Below are 15,606 nucleotides of genomic sequence, written 5' to 3' on the forward strand. Positions count from 1 at the left end.
ATCTGAGGGGGCCGTACATGTAAATGAGGGGGTCTAGTTCCCCTTAGGCCCCCTCGTGGCTATGCTATTGGGTTCAACACATGACAGCACACAGACCTTAAATCATAAAATAAGCCTACGGCAAGCTCACTCTACGTGATTTTGGGCTGGATTTTGCTGTCGTGGACAGTTTTCCAAGGTCTGCGACAAAACCCTTGGATCGCGACCAAATCTGTGCCCAAATCAGAAGCTCGTTAAGTATAAGCATGTCAGCAACGTGATCCAGACCTGTCCCGAGCTATCCCAAATGCTACTTGATATCGAGCGACCTTATGTATTGTCTGTTTATAGCATCGTGTTAGCTTTTTACTTCTGCCGATTGTATTTCGCCTTCAAAAGTAACAAATGTGGTGTCATCTCTGAGGTACTGTATTATCGCCAAGTGATCTCATGTGTGACCAGCCAATCACAGCGCAGAAGGTTTACGTCAAATTATTGCGTGGAGGAAGTAAAAACTGCTGTCATATATTCATTAAAGGGGTCATATGACACGGCTGAAACAAATATTATGGTTTGTTTTAGATGTAATGCAATGTGTATACATGATTTAAGGTTCAAAAACGCTGTATTTTCCACATACCGTGCATGTTTGTATCTCCTCTTTTCCCCGCCTCTCTGAAACACGCAGATTTTTTACAAAGCTCATCTCTCTGAAAAGCGAGTTGTGCTATGATTGGTCAGTTAACCAGTGCGTAGTGATTGGTGGAATACTGCAAGCGTGTGATGGAAATGTAACGCCTCTTACCATATTTGGAACATCAGGTTCCTCTTCAATTGTACTGACAGGTACGCCCACCTTACTTGCGTATACATTTGGGCGGTCTTAGTCCAATCAGACCACCAACTGACGTAGATTTGTGGGGGTGTGGCTACACGAGGCGTTTCAGGCAGGTCTGGGTGAGCATTCGCTTTTACATAGAATGCATCTTTTGTTCCCACACTTTCATTTCTGCAATTTTACGTGTCTAATACATGCATTGGCAACTTATAACACACCAAAGACACAGAAAAACACGTATTCGCACCATATGACCCCTTTAACCTTACAGAGCGTGTTAAATGGCTGGTATAACAGACATAAAGCTATTTTAAACTATCCTAAATGTTGAATGTATCCTGGATGTTGAAGGGGTCATATTGGATGGCTAAAACGAACATTACTGTATGTATTTGGTGTAATACAGTGTGTTTACTCGGTTTACGGTTAAAAAACACATTCGTTTTCACATACCGTGCATTACTGTTGCTCCTCTGTGCCCCGCCTTTCTGAAACGCCGCGATTTTTTACAAAGCTCATCGTTGTGAAAAGCGCTGTGTGCTCTGATTGGCCAGCTACCCAGTGCGTTGTGATTGGCCGAATACCTCATACATGTGGCGGAAATGTAACGCCCCTTACCATATTCGGAAAACCAGCCTTCAAAGCATATTAATAGCTGATAATGTCAAGCCCGAATATGATCCAGAAAATGCATTTGACCAAGCGAATTAATGAACTTTGCCAGCAGAGCGTAACAGATCGGTCAGGTTTTATTTTTAAAAACTAGTAGTTTAACAATTAGCTAACTATAGCTAACTTCTTGAGCAGCCTTTGACGCTGTCTCTCGACGCAACGCGACAAAGTCAATGAAACTATAGATCTTATTATATTTGTATTGTCATTGTGTTGAATGTCTGTAGAAGCTACCAACACCAAAGAAAATTCCTTGTGTGTGCAAGCAGACTTGGCAATAAAGCTCTTCTGATCTGAAACATTATAACGACGCATTTGTTGCATCCAACGGGGACATAGTTACTGAATATAGTGACTTATATTGACTTTTTTCGCGTAGCATCACGCTGCAGGGGAGAACAGCCAGAGGATACGAGGAATCCAGCGCCCGATGGATTCAGCCTCTTAATTATAAAACCATTTCTGCATTTGTGATCGGACCGACAAAAAGTTTACGTTTGAATAGTCAGTTGCGAATTCTTTAATAATGAAAACGTACTTACAGGTGTGAGTGAGAAGCGGCAGACGGTCCTTACAAAGTTAGATTCGCCCCACTTGCACTTTTTAGAATCAGCGGCAATAGACACGCCTTCTTTCTCTGCGTGTACGTTTTGGGCGGTGTTCTAAATCCTTGGTGTTTCGAGTCTGACGTCATCACGCAACAGTGTTTTTTTTGCGATTTTAACAATCATAGGTAGTTTAGATGGTTAGACTAGGGTTTGGGTGTGGGTTAGGGTAAAGGTTTCGTAAGACTTGAAACACCAAGGATTTAGTCAAAACCAACAAGCCACGCCCACGGATCTGACTCGAAACACCAAGGATTTCTCACAAACTGATGTAGAAATGTGGGGGCGTGTTTAAACGAGGCGTTTTAGGCAGGTTCAAGTCCGCTTTTAAATAAAACATCTCTTTTGGTTTGAGACTTTAATTTTTGCCATTTACGTGTCTAATATATGCATGAACAACTGCAACATGCCAAATACAGGAAAACACGAAATCGCGTCATATAGACTCATTTAAGAGATTTCCAACCAGAATGACAAAAAACGTTTCTGGACAGGACTGCCTACTCAACCTTGCTTTAATTTCCAGTTAAACGTATCCATTATAAAGAATTGCGCCTCGTGCGAGCCTGTTCCAACGTTCCACTTTTCCTGTATCCTGATTGGCCTGTCGCCTGGCTCGCCATTGGTCGGAGTTCTGTTCCGCTTAGCGAGCTTACCGATAAGGTCATAACGAGTAGCTTGCCATTGGTCCTTTGCGAAAGTTCCACTAAGCGTGCACTCCGATTGGCTTGTGAGCGGGGCCACCTGCAGCGTGTTGTGCGAGTGGCGTCAGTGCCGCTAGGATCTGCCCCGGGTGCGATGCGATCGGTAAAAATGTCAGAAGAAACTTACTTTGGAGACAGCGAAATTTTTGATATTTTTGAAAAGGTGCCAGAGGAAGGTCCCTTTGCTGTAATTTTGTCTACATCCTCATCATGCCCGTGTGCAGGCTGAGATGTGTCTGAGCTCTTATGTACATATGCAAAGTTCATTTATTTGTACTTATGATAAATAAATACAATGTGTCTACGTATGCATTATTCTTTCTTCAGTCATTTAGACCAGCAGATTCCACAGTGCAGTGTGCAAGACAATGTTTGTTAGGCTATATTATTTAGAAAAAGTGTGTTTACTCATACGCATGAACATTTTTACGTTTATGCAATGTAATTGTTGTTTTAAAAAAATCGAGAGAGGGTGTTGGAATGAATTCTTAAAAATTGGGAACCACTCATTTATGCTATTTTGCCGAAACTAATACGTATTGTTTTCCTTTGTAGGTGGAAAACCCATATTTTTACAACCAAGGACCAAGAACTGGGAAATTCCAAAGTATCCTGGAAGTTTAGTTTAGCTTTACTACGCTCTTTACTATTATGAAAAAGCTTTTAGTTTGTTTTACCCATGTCTGTAAATAGCCGTTCCTGAATGATGCTTGTAAAGATACCATCAGGTCTTTAGCCAGGTTCTGGGTCAGGTGTCTGAAGAGGAAAGGTATGGTTTATTACTGGAATAACTGTTTAAGAATTTCTGTGCAAGCCCATATCTATGTTTCTTTGTGTCTGTGAATCAGTGAAGAGAAAAGGATGGAACCCTTCCGCAGGCCCACATGCCGACGCTGCTTTACAAATTAAACGCCGGAAACTGTGAGGTCAGCTGTCTTTTTATTTTATTGATGCTAAGATGAATAATAAATGATGTCTTTGTGTAGTCAAAAGATTTTCGGGGTCTCTTATGACGAGGCAGAGAGGGACTCATCAGGATTGACCCTGGCTAAAGTAACGATGAAACAATGAAATTGTGTTTGAAATGGTAACTATTGCTATATCAATATGTGTTTTGCAATTGACGGTCATTGCCTTTTATTTTAATTTAATTTATTTATTTTATTTCAATTTATGAAGATGAAAACAACCAGAGCCAGGATTCCCCCCGGGAGTGGGAAGCGGATACGGTGATAGAGTCAGGAATGAGGCTTAGACTTCAGTTTGTAAAGATCTCATGAGCCCCTGGAGGCCAGCGAGAGAGTGCTGTGCAAGTTAAAACCTCACTCCCTGACCAACAGAGACGCTCTAGCGACAGACGCTAGAGACTGCAGTCTTTAGCCTCCTCGTTAGAGCGCCCGTCTCCCATCCGGACCGACGCCGATTCGAGGCCCGCGCAGAGTGGGGCGAGTAGGACCGGTTACACTTGCCTCCTTTGAAGACTTCAGTTTACACATCTAAGTTCAGTGTTGCTACACAGGATCGATGGGAATCATCTTGCACAACTCCAGAAAGTTTCTTCAAAAGCTGCAATTCTGTCAACTTTGCCTGGTTACTGTGATGCTTTTGCAGACCCAGTGCAGCCTTTCTCAACACCAGATTCACTGCACGTCTGCGTGATAAAAAAAAACGGATGGCAGTAAACTGTCCGTCTTGCGCCTGCACTGCAAAACCTTAACAAGTAAGGCAGATGTTACACCTGAGCAAGACACACTTCATTGAAAGACAGACCAGAAAGCAGTTCAAATGCTCATCTTGGTGTCACTTTCGTGCTGGCAGAATTACTGCGTCCAATATGCATTCAGTCTTTGTGTCTGACTTGAAGAGCAGTTTTGTACCCAACAGTGGTGCTGCAATGCATGTGGAAGACAAAATGAGGTTAATGGAAGAACACAGTCTGCACTGCAAACCATGAAAACTTTACATTGACATGGAGGTTAGTGAGTGTGGCTTTATGATAATCCCAAGTTTCCTCAAATTGGGGCATCGCCTCATGGATTGGTGCAGTGTAGGTACTTGCTGTGGAAAAGGCTGCATCAAGATAAAGTGTCCATACCAGTTGACTAAACTCGCTATTTTGGCTTCTTTCGATCAGATAAAGTACTCTCGTCGCTTCATGCAAATTCAGTTGAACCACTATGATCAGATGGACCATTTTAACGATGTCTTTAGCACTTTCTGGACTTTGACAAAAAGGATTACCATGATGTCTATGAGGAGGCCTGGAAAGCTCTCGGATGTTATCAAAAATATCTTTATTTGTGTTCCGAAGACGCTGGGTTGTCTTAGTACGCGCAGAACGTCGTGGGGGTGAGTAAAAAATGACAATATTTGGATTTTGGGGTGAACTTCCCCTTTAACTCCTAGAGAGTTGTTTAGTGAACCCCTCCCCCACCTTCAGTACATACTTAGCAAGCCGCGTTAGTGATGCAGATCTCAAGCTAAAGATCATATTTTGTGCTGTAAGTGGTTAAGTAAATGTTGATTAAATACCTTTTTAGTACTTACATTTAGGATTTGTGAGGTTTAATGTTTTTAATCGCTGTCGGTATCGAGTTTAATCGTTAAGAGTAACAGTTGTCAGTGCATGAAGTGCCTTACTAATTGCAGACTTGACCAATATATGCGAATGAATCTATAGACTGATAGAGGTATGTTGCTTCATATGTTGTTTTAGTTTGGTCAACCATCAGTCTATCTGTCCTCCCACCTCTGCCTCGCTTTCGATTTCAACACGGAGGCAGCGTGATTAAGGTTATTTTGTATATTTCATAGCTAACCAAATAACTAAAATATAATACCATAAATCCATCTAATTTTGGGCATACATTAAATCTTTAAAGTAATTATTTTAACTTGAGGCAGAATATTATCCCGGGTAAAATATGATTGTTTCCTTGGTTAAGTGATGTCCGCCCATCCCCCACTGCTCATTCCCTGACACGCGGAGTCACAGCAGGACGGTAACTCGTAGGTGACTTTTTACAACTTTTTAATCCCCGTTTAGTGCGTTTTTGAACGTTTTATGTTTTATTGTCGTGCCTCTTTATCTGACGACTAATCAGTTACCAATATGTGTGTAACGTTAGCTAGCGCAGAACCAAGTTGATGGTTAGTTGCAAATATGTTGTGTTTTACACATTTTACCAGTGGAAAATTAAGCTATATTTTGTGCTTTCTCACAGTCGGACACACGCACTCCCGCAAATTGTATTTTAAATCCAGAGAGACGTCTGACAGACCATCATCTCTAACCGTCGCTCGCGCCACAGAAACTGAAGCAACAGGTAAAGCAAACAGAGGCCTAACTTACACATTCCCAACCATAGACTGATCTCAGTCCGCTGCCATGTTGAACTCATGAACGGTTGGAAACTGTGGTGTAGTCTGGTTTTTTGTAGCGAGTATACTCCGATTCATGTATTTGTGATATACTATTTCTACATACACCCACCCTGCTTAAAATAATATTACATCAATTCTATTGGTTTACTGTTACGAACCACACATTTTTACACAATTTTAAAAAATGTTCTATTGATCCCCATCTGCATCTCTTGGGTTTTGGGCAGGGTTCTATTATTTATTCAGCAGCGCAACCAACATAATGTAAAGAATATCCTGTGAAAGTATAAGCTTTAGATTTTGAGTTTTGACTAAGGCCATGTCAAAGACTTACAGTAAATCACATTGAAATAAATGTTTAAAAAATCTAATTCTGATGCTCGTCACTAATAACTAGATATTTAGTCTAGTTTTCACACACTGGGTCACACTTATGAGTGCAAGTTGCACCTATTATTGACATTGATAGTTAATTATAATAATCAAGAATGAACATTTGTGCAGTTTTTGTCAAGCACATGTTGCAGTTAAATGTTTCTTGGGTATTTACCGAGTTTTTTATGTTTAGTTGTTGGAACTTTTGCCTGCACAAAAATTGTAATATTTTACAGTAGGTGGGTAATAAAACATGGAACATAAAACACATCCTACACATACATTTCTGCACAATAAATCACCTAAGTTACTTCTATTATTATTTTATTATGACTTTAGTGTTTCTGGATCTTTTGAATGACTTTTGGGAGTTCTGGTCTTGGTCTCGACTCGGTCTCGGCCTGTCGTAGTCTTGTCTTGGTCTCGGGCCCCTCAAAGTCTTGGTCTTGTCTTGGTCTCGGTTTTGATGGTCTCGACTACAACACTAGTTAATGGTGTAAAGCGCTAATTCAACGTGCGTCTGCATCTACTCGAGGTTAAATCAATGAAGCGCGCGTTGTGATTTAGTTTTGACTCACTGCATTGACGAGTCTCTGTTTGTTATATACCGCTGTTCTCTTGACGACGAATATTTATCTTCTGTGTTAAATATTCTTTCTACATTGTCTGTCTTCGACATAGGTTTGTAGTCTTTCTGCGAGTCCCCACAAAGTTAATAAATCCCCCATAAAATCATTTACAGAGCCCTGTTTGTTTACTGTGCACTACAGAAAAGTGTTTTGTGTCCACTATCACTGTTGACTAACTTGAAAAACATGGAAACAACATGTTATTTAGTTTGAAAATAGCTTGTGAATAAAAAAGTGTTTGTATTATTAATAATAGGCTACATTAGAATTGGAATTAGAATTAGAAGAGGACGAGTTGTAAAAAGAATTCACAGCTCTACTATTAATTTTCATGTTTATTCATGTGATTTTTCTGTGACGGTCATTATGTGGTACTTGGAACAAGTAATTTGATTTGATTTGAAAAGTTTGAGAACCTCTGATCTAAAACAATCATATATCCTACATTGTAGTATAAGTTATGTCTCCCTTTCGCCCTCATTTATTGATTCTCCACACAAACTTACGTTTGTGAAGTTGGCTAGTTACTAACTAATAGTTAGATACAATTTAATATGGCGACAATCCCCTTACAGTTATGTTAATGATAACAAATATCCTCATTTTTTTAAAGAATACGCAGTGGTTTTTAAAGTGGGGGTGAGTTATCAGCAGAAAGTATAATACACTGGCAAACAGAGAAACGCGATTGATGGAGGAGGACAACCGCGTACAGCGTAGCATGGCGCGTCCTACAACAACAAATCAAGATGAAGTCCCTTTAGACAAGGATACACAACTGGTAATATTCTTATATAAAGTCTGCAGAGAATTTGGGCCAAAACCAAAATGATTTACAGGGATCTAGACTGTGACCAAAATGCTCGCAAATGCGATTGTTTTTTTATAACGTGCGAGGTAAAATTTCACAGGGTCGCATTGGTGCGAGTGCGTAAAACAAATTTTTACCCCGCCAAAGATTTATTTGAACATTTAATGTGATTTATGAGTAGTGAATGACACGCTTGTGATTAGTGCAGGAAAGAGCGAGCAGAGAGCTTGTGTCTCCAAACTAAAGTGTGTGTTTGACTTCATTCGGTGTTGCGCAGACCGAACCATGTACCCCAGAGTGCAGTATTATAGACGAGGGGGCGGTACGACACATTAGGCTGAACGACGTGTGTCGCCCCGCCAGCTTCAACTTTCATTGGTTCATGAAACAAAGAATTAGACATCAGCGACAATAAACAACATAATAACAAAGAACGAACGAGGATAATATATGGAAAGTTCCATTTAGTAAAAATGTGAAAATTGTTCCAAAGCTGAACAAGAGTTTTGTGTGTTTGGTATGATGGTATTGAGTAAATGATGACAGATCTTTAATTTTAGGGTGAAATATCAATTTAAGCACAACCTTTCTTTCAATTCTGTAATAAAAATTACATAAATTAATATAAATGAACAAATTCAATTCAAGGTCTGGAACATTCAGCTGATACACCCCTGAATATCCTGGAGGATATTTTGTGAAAATAAAGCACTGCAGGGTTTTAAATGGGCACACGTCCTATTGACTAACACTTCTCCGATCCTTCATACCTTTATTGTCATTTATGAAAATGTAAATATGGTGTCTACCCTCACAAGGGTAGTTACATACACTAACTCATACACTATTTTGTTTACAGTGAATTTTGGAAAAAGGAGCCTGACCAGGTGCAGAAGGCAGCTGTCGCCATCATTGGATAGCAAGGCAAGATTATTTAAGTTTACAAAAATTAAAACTTGGAAAGCATTTCTTTTTCTTGAAATCAAATCAAATATGGTCCCAAAAATTATTGGAAAGCCTTAAAATACACGAAGAAATAAACTGAAATTACTTGAGGCACAAAAATTATAATAATAAACAAAAACTAGAAAGAAAATGAAAATAAATTAATCTTAAATTGCGTGAACATAAATGAAAATGAACATAAAATCTAAATATTAAAGATATTTTAAAATATTAATAAAACTATAATAACTCTGTTGAAGAGTGAACATTTTCTTTAACTTCAGTGTATGGTTTGATTGTATTTGAAGATGATGTCTGACAGGTCTTGGGTCAGTGCACTGGGGCAGTTTTTTGGCACAAATTGCATCAGGAACGACCCTGTGATTTATAATAATAATAATTGACCCAAATTGGATTTAATCAGTATATGTGGTTGCAGAAGATGTTTTGTGGTTTTGCCTGTAAGAAGTCAGCTGTATTGTTAAGAGATCTATCACTTCTACCTTTCTCATGGTTTTCAACCGTGTTTAAGAAATGGCTGTAAACAACTCCTCTCTGGCTTTAGGAGATGAGTGGTTTAACCAAGAAAACAGTTTCCTCAGTTTTTGAGACCAGCACCCATAGGACAGGAGATCAGAGAGATGCTAACTAAATTAAAGTTGATTATTAGCGCTGACCATACCACTATGCATGCTGTAGGGCCCGATTGGTATTCTGTGAGGAACTTGTAAACATGGGAAATTTGCAAAACTTGCATCGTTGCTATGCTAAGTAGTAAGACTAAATATTATCCAAAACTGAAGGTAAAAGTTGCACAAGAAAAGTATGTTGATGCATTCATGCAACAGATTAAGACGACTGATGTTTTTGAGCAGTGAATCCAGCCAAAGAGGAGAATTGCTGAAGCCGACAGCCAACCTGAACAACCACCTGACGATAGATGACATCAACGCCCTCTCGTGAGTGGAGGACCGGGAGAGCCCCTTCCATGGGGACCAGAATTTTTAGGTTCTGGCATGTCCGTGGTGGGGTGAAGAGACAAGTGTGACCCGCCAGGGAAGCATGCGTCACCACTCCCGTTCTCCGTAGCGATCTCACTAGACCGGACGTGGGGTATTGGACCCCACATTGGTCTAAAACGGGTGACTGAAGGGGTGGATTCCTTAACTCGACCTTGCTTCAATTATATCCTTTGGTGTTGTTCTTATGTATTACTAATCAATTATTAATCAGCAGTTATGTTCTGATAATTATACTTAAATATGATGATCCAATTATGCAGGAAGCGTGGCTTTCTATGTGATTTTACAAGCATACAGGTTAATCTTAAAATATGACGTTCACAAGTAAGGTAAATTTATGCATTGGAATATGCAGGAGCGTTAATAAAATCAGCATTCAAATAAGACACACAACACTACATATATTATACGTTTATTTGCAATGTGAAAATCATTACGGTATGACTCATTATTCGGGTACCCTGCGATTCCCACCCCTACTGTCAGATACAATATTTTTTTATTTATTTTCAGATGTACAATGTTCAAAATAAACTTTAAAAAAGTAAGAAAAAAGGAAAGAATAAGTGATGCCAAAAATAAAAGTAACAATCAAAACCAAAACAACCCTAATATCTAATAACCCCCAACTAAACTGACTACCAAAAGGAAAATGTTGGACAATAATGAGTTGAGTGATGTGGTGTGCGGTTATATTTCTTTCTGTGTTGAGAATGTGATTGATACTAAGGGGTCACCTGCCATTCAAAAAGTAAGGCTTGGTTCGATGTAGAATTGGAAAACTTTCTTAAGAAAAAAAGAGTAGCTGTTGGTGTTGAAGTTGATTATTCTATTATAAAGAAGGAAGTATGAGCCGTTATTGTGAAGGCAAAGCATAATTGACCCTTCGCAAAGCCCGCCCCCTTTTGTTATGTCCGACATCAGCCAAAGCATTAAGAATATTTATTGTGAAATGATCCTTTCTGGAAAAAAATGACGTGTGCTTTCAACCAAAAGCAATAAGAAGGTCTGCAATATGCATTTGAAGCATGGTCATAGCGATTCTCGGGTGTGATCGGCTTACATTAAACAGCTTTATTTCCAGTTATTTCTAAAGAAGAATCATTTTTTCGCCAGCAAAATGTGTGATTTCCATTTGGTTCAATAGCATTGGTTCAGTGCCTCCAACATGGCCGACTTCATTTCCTGATGAAGTGACCTAGTGCAAGAACTAGTGGACTGATCTAAGCTCTTGATCTGTATGATCTAGCATTTTGTCATCGTCAAGAGTTGGATCTTTCAGGCTTATAACATTTAAGTAGAGATATGGTAAGAATATATATTAAAAAAAAAACAAGCAGACACGATTACTGAATTGTCAATTATTCAAATAACCACATATTTTCAATGACTGTAAAATATTAAAACTTGTATATGCATAAACTGTATATTCTTCACCGACAAAAAACCCTATGTGCTACTTATTAACATACACAATTACTGAAAAAAATGAAACATCTGCGTCTGGGTCATCGATGCTGTCATAAAATCCTTATTAACAGAGAGAGAGAAAGAGAGCATATTTTAAGAACATTATTTGTGGGTGCAAAAGTGATATTAATTCAATTAACATCAACTATTTTTAACCTTCATTCAATGGTTGCTTGCAGGAAACCTTATAATTCCACGGTGATGAAATGTATCTGTTCATGACCTAATGTACAATTATTTAGTTTATTATACCAGGGGCTCGTGAAAGCTTTCCCAACTGAAGTCTGAGCCTCATTCCTGATTCTATCTCCATATCCGCTTCCCACTCCCGGGGGGAATCCTGGCTCTGGTTGTTTTCATCTTCATAAATTGAAAATAAAAGGCAATGACCGTCAATTGCAAAACACATATTGTTATAGCAATAGTTACCATTTCAAACACAATTTCATTGTTTCATCGTTACTTTAGCCATGATATAGGGTCAATCCTGAAGCGTCTCTCTCTGCCTCGTCATAAGAGACCCCGAAAATCTTTTGACTACACAAAGACATCATTTATTATTCATCTTAGCATCAATAAAATAAAAAGACAGCTGACCTCACTGTTTCCGGCGTTTAATTTGTAAAGCAGCGTCGGCATGTGGGCCTGCGGAAGGGTTCCATCCTTTTCTCTTCACTGATTCACAGACACAAAGAAACATAGATATGGGCTTGCACAGTAATTCTTAAACAGTTATTCCAGTAATAAACCATACCTTTCCTCTTCAGACACCTGACCCAGAACCTGGCTAAAGACCTGATGGTATCTTTACAAGCATCATTCAGGAACGGCTATTTACAGACATGGGTAAAACAAACTAAAAGCTTTTTCATAATCGTAAAGAGCGTAGTAAAGCTAAACTAAACTTCCAGGATACTTTGGAATTTCCCAGTTCTTGGTCCTTGGTTGACCACGTTTGTCTATGTAAAAATATGGGTTTTCCACCTACAAAGGAAGACAATATGTAAGCAAAATAGCATAAATTAAGTGAAATCTTTAGAATGCATTCCAACACCCTCAATCTCATTAAAAAAACAACAATTACATTGCATTAATGTAAAAATGTTCCTGTGTATGAGTAAACACGTTTTCCAAATACTATATCCTAACAAACATTTTCTTGCACACTGCACTGTGGAATCTGCTGGTGTTGAAGGAAGAATAATGCATGTGTAGACACACATCTGTTCAACTTACCTCGTCATGCTGTATTTTTGTCCTTCTCGTAAATGACTCATGTGGACCGTTGTTAAGGTACAAAATACATGACAGTCTCAGGAGCTTGAATATTAAATGTTTTTCATTAAACAAACATGACAAAACAGTGCAAATTCACAACTACTTACCATGACAAACTAAATAACATAAATTTAATAACATAATAAACTAAATAACATAAACTTAATAATATTATAAACTAAATAACATAATAAACTTCATAACATAATAAACATAACATAATAAACGTAATAATATTATAAACTAAATAGCATAATAAACTTAATAATATTATAAACTAAATAACATAATAAACTTCATAACATAATAAACTTAATATTATAAACTAAATAACATAATAAACTTAATAATATTATAAACTAAATAACATAATAAACATAACATAATAAACGTAATAATATTATAAACTAAATAGCATAATAAACTTAATAGTATTATAAACTAAATAACATAATAAACTTCATAACATAATAAACTTAATAACATAATAAACTTAATATTATAAACTTAATAACATAATAAACTTGTACAAATAAATGAACTTTGCATGTGTACATAAGAGCTCAGATGCATCTCAGCCTGCACACGGGAATGATAAGGATATATACACGATTATAGGGAAAGGGACCTTCCTCTCACGCACTACAAAATACACTGAAGAGGATGCTGTCTCCGAAGTCAACCTCCATCTTCATGGTCTCTCAATTAAGTCTGTTGTACGGGACGGGGCTTATATGTGTTGCTCCTCCCTATTGGTTAATCCAATGTAATGACGTCGACACCAGGAACTGAGTTTTTTATTTAACAAAAATATATTACGGATCACAGATCTTGCTGCTTCAGTACACAAAATCAATAGAAAAAATCAATAGAAATTTAAACAGTTTTCTTTTATGGACGAAATATATGACACATATAACAGGCTCGATTAATGTATATTTCACAATTCCTTATGACAACGGAATTTGAAAGTATAACTATAGAGATATTAAGTACCTAGGGACATGATACATCTTTACTCTACGTATATCGTACACCACTGAAATGTGTAAAGAAATGTAAACGTGGCCTCTGGCACCTTCTCAAAAACATCAAAAAGATCACTTTAGTAAATTTCCTCTTGACATTCTTACCGATCGCACGGGGATGGTCCTGGTTGCAGCCTGCTGTCCGGGGTGGGGCTATGTGTGTTGATACCGTCGCCTCGTACACAATCCCAGTAACTAGGTGGCAAAATATTCACCTTAAAATGGTTTGTCAGCCACATTTGATGCCTAGCTCCACTTGTTCCAGATTACAACACCTGTAGCCAAAAACACACACAAGACAATATGGAGGAATTTCATGATATGTCTTGATGTTTTTGACCATTATTCACAATGTATTGCTCTTTGTTTTAAACACATTTGTATGAGATTCAGAAAATCACAGCTGTGTTTTTGATGTTTGGTAGTGTGTATGGAATCTAGGCACTTTCTGGCCCTGTTTTTATGACCAAATCTAGGCAGTTTCCTGCCCCGTTACTATGACTACAACACCCACTGGCCACAGATTTACCAACAATCGACTTCGCAATTGTGGAGTGGACACATGCTATGATTACCTGCCCAGGTGTGAAAGACGGTTGGGCATTGCAATTCACAACGAATGGTTTGAGTGGGCCCAGTTCACAGTCAGTCAATCACAACTGGATAACTGTGTTTTCTACACCAACACCACTGAGCAAAGTCGTCGTCGTTCCCAGTGACTATAGACAATGTGCCGAATACTACACTGGACATTGCTCTGAGAAAAGAAAGACTGTGCAGAGTGTTCAGCCTTTGCAGGATGCCTTGACATGCAACGTCACTATCAGAGTCTACAGTGGGGTGATGGTTGAAGTACCTAGCATTTATGACTAAACACTGAATTATGAATGTTTTGATGGGACACATAAGAGAAATGAGCAATGTGGGCCTTTTTCCAGGTACAGTGTAACTGTGTGACAATTTGGCATCTTGGATTTTTTCTTTTTAATGTTCAGTCATTTAATGTACTTTATTTCTGATGACATTTAACACTAAAAATGGATATAAAAGGGGTGCCATTTTCTTTTGATACATTTTGTTTTGCTGTTCGCTCTGTTTTTGTTTAGTTAGGGAGGCAGTGTATAATTGTATTTCATCTTTATAACTGTATATTTTCTTTTGGGAGTGCAGAGTAGTAAAGCCTTTTAGTGCCGGTTAGGCAGGCAGATCATTCAGTCATTTTTCTGTTTGTTATTTTGGCATATAACCCCTTCAAAGTCGTTTCAATTACTGTTAAAACGGGTTCCCAGCATGTGTTGCATTTATAATAGTTCGAGTAAGCAGATATTACTTCAAGCAGGCCTGGATTTATGATAAGGCCCTGAAAAAAAATGTGTATGAAGCCATCACACTGAATGCATGAGTTGTGCAGGGTGCCAATTTTCTTTATACAATATAATATAGCAAATTTCAACTTTTTTAATAGTATTGGAGAAAGTGTCTTTTTATTTTGGGAAGATGAAGTTTGTTTATGTTTTGGCAGGAAGATACACTTGTTGATATTTTGACAAACCCCACATCTAAAAACAAAAAGAGAGAGGTGATTTTTATTTAATATTTTTTTGTCGTTTCATTTCTCAACAACAACAAAAAAGCAATGAAAAGCTTCTGTTTCTGAAAAGAATAAAAGAAAGCACGTATTGAATACGATCATTTGCATTGTGTATTCGTCCTAGTTTGGTTCACCTCTTCGTGTATTGTTTTTTATTTTGCCTACCTTTTCATGTTGTCTTCGTGACATTGTTATGCAACTATTTGATATATATGTAATTAGTTTCTCAATCAATGTGTAAACAAAATGTTCCTACAGGACGCAGATAAACCCGT

The 15,606-nt window shown here is 38.1% G+C and overlaps 2 long non-coding RNA genes across 2 annotated transcripts; one reads left to right on the forward strand and one right to left on the reverse strand.

Annotated features, from left to right (window-relative positions):
- Window positions 1-5,742: 5,742 nt before the first annotated feature.
- On the forward strand, window positions 5,743-8,908 carry LOC130565321 (uncharacterized). Its single transcript, XR_008964353.1, has 3 exons — window positions 5,743-5,811; window positions 6,023-6,124; window positions 8,857-8,908. It is a non-coding gene; the product is annotated as an uncharacterized LOC130565321 (long non-coding RNA).
- A 2,507-nt stretch (window positions 8,909-11,415) lies between these two features.
- LOC130548538 (uncharacterized) lies at window positions 11,416-12,402 on the reverse strand. The gene is made up of 3 exons (XR_008962053.1): window positions 12,189-12,402; window positions 12,032-12,109; window positions 11,416-11,794 (listed from the first exon to the last, which is right to left on the reverse strand). It is a non-coding gene; the product is annotated as an uncharacterized LOC130548538 (long non-coding RNA).
- Window positions 12,403-15,606: the final 3,204 nt, after the last annotated feature.

Source organism: Triplophysa rosa, linkage group LG2 (assembly GCF_024868665.1).
Source record: "Triplophysa rosa linkage group LG2, Trosa_1v2, whole genome shotgun sequence".
Classification (NCBI taxonomy): domain Eukaryota; kingdom Metazoa; phylum Chordata; class Actinopteri; order Cypriniformes; family Nemacheilidae; genus Triplophysa; species Triplophysa rosa.